Here is a 5,000-nt window from a genome sequence, read left to right on the forward strand (position 1 = left end):
TAACAGGAGGTAAACTTTTTATAAGTTCAGTGGTTTCCTAAAATTAAGCAAAGACAAATAGATACAAACTTAATTGCTCGTAGAATATCCGGCAAGGCATTTTCTTTTTACAAACTTTTCTGAAAACGAATCTTTATGATGATGTTGTATAGATACTAGGAATCCTGTCTCCTTAACGCATTTCAAAATTCATTGACAATCTGCTCGTATTAATCCTAGAAAACGCTTTATGAACATTTTACTTAAAACATTTTTTTTAGAAAAACTGCCTTAATTATATCCGTCCTCTGTGATAACCTTTTATCTTTAATTAAACGCAAACTGCTGAAGATCAATACCATATTGCCAAAATAAAAATACTATTGATTATTTTCACCTCAATGTTGTAATAAAGTGTGATATTTTATTTACTTGTTATTTGTTGTTTATTTTTCTTTGTCATGTAAAAAAGAACATTGTGAAAAGACATATTCCAGTTTGCGTTGTTTTATTAATCTTTTTTCATCAACAGGCCTGATCACTTGTCTTATGTGAGGAGATAAATGTTGGTGTCTTCAAAAATATTTGTATTAAAACAACAGACGTCCTGATGGTTCACGTGGTAGAACACTAACCTTACATGCAAGGGGACTGGTGTTGCTTCTGAGGGCAGTCGATTTTTTTTTTGGCCGGGAGGGGGAGGGGAGGGGTCTTTCTCCCCCCCCCCCCCCCCCCCCACCCTTTTTCTTTCTCTGTCCTCATAGCAGTGATCGGATGGCTGGGTCTGTTAGCGCTGGCAGAAATTTCTTAACAGTGGACAAGAGTCCTACCATCAGCATGTAATGTAAACTGCGTCCGAGTATCAGATCCCCACATTTCTTTTGAGAAAAGAAACCTGCTACAAGTCACTAAACTTTCAATGTTGTTTTTTAAACAATTATCGGTATACCTTCATCTATAATGCTAAACCATTTTACTTAAATCTTAATACTACTCACCTGTTCAGATAAAACCATGTACAGTTTAATGCAATGATATGTCCATGTCAATGGAATTTTAAAAAAGACAATAAAACAATATTATCCCTACCCCGACCCCTCCATCTCCTCCCAACACACAATCTATCCCCTTTATTATGAACTATATTTAAAGTCCTCTCACCTGATATGAGATATGGTGAATACATTAACGTCATATGTATAAACAGAAGATCATATCTCAATAACTAGCGAGGTAAAGTTGATGTGATCAAAAGTCACCAATTTCACTTCCCTGTCATCTAGGCGCGGACGCAAGAGTCATTTAAGTCACAAAAGCAAACAAAAATAAGATATGTGTTTGCAGATATATAGTTCCTTCCCAAGGCACAACCATACACATGGCAATTGGCAATGTCTTTTTTTTCTTTCACTTGTAAGCAGTATCGCGCCAAATTCTTATTTAATCAGTGCAAGAAGTATCATCTTTTCATTAAAAAAAAAAGACATTTCTCCTTTACTGTGTCCTATTTAAGCCATGTTCTTATAAAAGGAATCCTTAAACTTGATTGTATTCGCTTATTTTTAATTATCATTATTATTTATGAGGTAAAATAAAGTCACTAATGTCTTAGACCGATATTAGTATAATTATGAATCGCGTTGAACAATTGCTGAACACTCCATTTCATTTATTATCATTTTTATTCAATGACAAATTAAGAATCAAGAGATTAGGTCCAAATCAACCCCTGAATGGTTAACAAAAGCATTCTTTTCTTCAAGAATGGTACATTAAACATCCTCGGATAAAGTTAGATACGGGATACAATGTTAAATTCAAAGCCAAAGAGATCAGAATCACAACATTAAAAAAAAATAAAAAAATTTCCATCTCAAGAAATGTCATTCGTTTTCATTAACAAACAATAGTAATCTGACCACAATATAATCAATTAGACTCCAATTCAATTGTCACCATATGGTTTACAGCAACATAAAACCTTGTTGAGTCGAAGGGTCACAAATGTTTTTGATTAGCTCCATGTCAAATTTTCCTTAGTTACGCCGCTGAGTCTCCCCATGGTATAAGGATCCGCTTTATATCAGCTCATTGACTTGCTGCTACTTGGGTGGAGTTCCTGTCCTCCGATATTGTGCAGCGAGGCTCTTACTTTTCTTTTATACCCATATATTTGTTTTCCATCTTGCTGTCTTTCTTTGTCTTGGAATGGGATTACTTGGGTTTGACCTTTTCCGTGTCGGAGTCCTTGGCTGGGTGGAAAACAGTCAAATGTAAAGTTAAAATTATGGGAATTAATTTTTTTCCTTGTAAATCATCTCTCTGTTATGTATTGTTATATTTGTTGTTTTGAATAAACATGGTGTCCATAAAGTCTTTCCTTGAGTTCAAAGACGTATTATTTTAAAACCATTTTAGATATTCGCATCTTGTTTCACAATCTTCTGAGGAAAATTCATACATTTACCCATTACTCATAGACCTTCATTACATCACCAAAATTAGCAAAATAAACAAGACTTAAAAGACCTAATCTTTATCTCCTATTTCGGAATCAGAACAATGCGACAAAATTCTCTTTTTATAATGTAATCGTAGTAATTGATCTATGACAAATAGTTTTATGGTTTGTACTTATTATTTTTGGGAGAAAACTTCAATAAATATAAAATTAGATCTCATTGGATTCGACATTGGAAAGAATCCGATTAAATGTTTGACATGTAATAACATTGAGTATTTTTAAAAAAATTGTTAGGTTGTTAAGTCAAAAAAAATATGTTTGAATGAATTATGGTAAATTTTGTCTGTAAAGTGTTTAAAAAATTAACTAACTGGAGAAATTTACCATTTTTGTCACCCTTAAGATTTAGTTTTATTTGTTATACATGACAACTGTTTTTTTAAATGAAAATTACTTTAGTTTCTTGTTGATTATTGGGGGGTACGGAAAGGGGGGAGGGGATGATTGCGAGCAATGGTCACTAAAGCCTTGTTGATTGATTTTTTTTAAAGGGCACGTTTAAATCCTTTAGATTGCATTCATTTTTACATTTACATGTGATAATTGAAATATTGCACTGAACAGCGCAAAAACACAACTTTACATCCATGAGCTTTTAACATGAACGGATTTTTCTATTTCAAACATGTCGAGCATATTAACCAAATGACAAGATCAGGAAACGAAAAACCGGAGATAACCATTGTATTAAAATGATTTCTTTCGTTGATGACCATTGAGTTGAATTTTTAAATAAATATTTCACAAAACATTTAAAGTAATCCAGTTGTAAGAATAGCATCAACCAATATGAAAATCATCTGCCATCCAAGTCGAGATCAAAGTGATCCCCCAGATATATATCCACTCGTGAATCTACACACCGATCCGGATACATTTCCAGACAATCACAACAGATATCTAGAAAGTTGAAAGAAAATGACGGCCGATGTGCACACCAGACTCGTAACCGGAAGCAATTATGGGCTTGCTTTGGGAATATTTCCATTATAACAATGAGCCCATACCAATTTGGGTAATCAGACCTGAAATAAGTATACGTCGACTTCTGCATAGTTCGAGGCTTTTGTCAGATCGGTGATAAAAAGAAAAGTTTATAATGGTTGTTTTTAACCTACTATATAACGACACTAATATTCTGATCATGGATAATTTTTGAGCATTATTTGTTTTTATTGGGCACGACCTAGTGATTTATACGAGCTCGCAATAAAAACAGATCACACTCAAAGACTATTTCATTGAAGTAGATAGCCTACTATAAAATATATTTGATGACTAGTACTTCGATAATGTACCAAGTATATCATAGAAAGTTACTTGACACTCGGGATAGGTTTCTATGTTTATTTTTTGTGTGACGTGTATTTGAGTGTGAGCGAGTGTGTGTGTGTGTGTGTTGTGTGTGTGTGTGTGTGTGTGTGTGTGTGTGTATTTGAGTATATGTGCGCGTGCGCATTCAAACATTGGATCTTCCTTAGTCATAGTATATGTTATACATATATTTTCTCTTATTGTATATGCGCCTTGAAGCTTAGACAAGAGTCGCTACATAAAGTTACTACCATTTACCATTTGAGATATCCTCCATTTAAATTTATATCACACAAGTTTCTCCGCCGTAAGATGATTTAGTATATTTACGGAATTCCATTACGTGTATTCTGATTTTACTATCCAGCGGCAGTTTCTGCTCTGGAGCTGCAGAGCTGCAATCCCTCTAATATAATTGACATCGATCAAAACTAAGAAAGGAATTTACTACTTTAACGAGTTTAGTAAATTTAAGGTGTCATATATTGTCTTGTAACAATGATCTATACCGATTTCAAGAAAATTTTTCTCGAAATAAGACCTTTAAGTGATCATCCCTTTTACTATCTACAGCTCTCAGTTGCGTATTTTTTAGCGTAGACCATGGTGTCTAGGTAAATAAGGAAATATTACAACATGAATCTAATACTTCTGTCAGCACCTCACCAAAAAGACAGATAAGATGAATGCATAGAAGAAGAAAAAAAACAGTGAATATATATATATATATATATATATATATATATATATATATATATATATATATATATATATATATATATATATATATTATCTTTACCTTGTTTCGCCACATTCCTCACATCCTTTTACAGGAATCATCAATTTATACTGTACGAGTGCTTTGACTTCGACGTGTATCTTCAGGCATAGCTGTACCATAAGAAGCTTAATATCAATACATTTGGTTTGTAAAAATAACTAAACTATTCATATGTGGATACTTTTAACAAAGTGCATTGTTTGTACGTCTAGCATAGTTGTAATGGAACACCCACTGGAGAGTGAACCCTAGAATACCTGGGATAGACACAAGTGGGTGGTGAACATGGGAGGAAGACACTAGTGGGAAATGAAGCTGCGTCCATGGGATGTGGATAACATTGGGGGTGATGCTAGGACTATGGGAGATGGGCACCCGTGGGAATGAAACTGGGACTATGGG

At 33.8% G+C, this 5,000-nt stretch overlaps 1 long non-coding RNA gene across 1 annotated transcript in view; it reads right to left on the reverse strand.

Annotated features, from left to right (window-relative positions):
* Positions 1-1,234: 1,234 nt before the first annotated feature.
* LOC144975607 (uncharacterized) overlaps positions 1,235-5,000 on the reverse strand; it is a 6,206-nt gene continuing 2,440 nt past the window's right edge. The window contains exons 2-3 of the long non-coding RNA XR_013645954.1: positions 4,617-4,708; positions 1,235-2,231 (exon numbers count right to left, since the gene is read on the reverse strand). This is a non-coding gene — a long non-coding RNA (uncharacterized LOC144975607). The remainder of the gene's footprint in view (positions 2,232-4,616; positions 4,709-5,000) is intronic.

Source organism: Berghia stephanieae, chromosome 1 (genome assembly GCF_034508935.2).
Source record: "Berghia stephanieae isolate SIO BIC M18660-M18661 chromosome 1, UCSD_Bste_1.3, whole genome shotgun sequence".
NCBI classification, from domain to species: domain Eukaryota; kingdom Metazoa; phylum Mollusca; class Gastropoda; order Nudibranchia; family Aeolidiidae; genus Berghia; species Berghia stephanieae.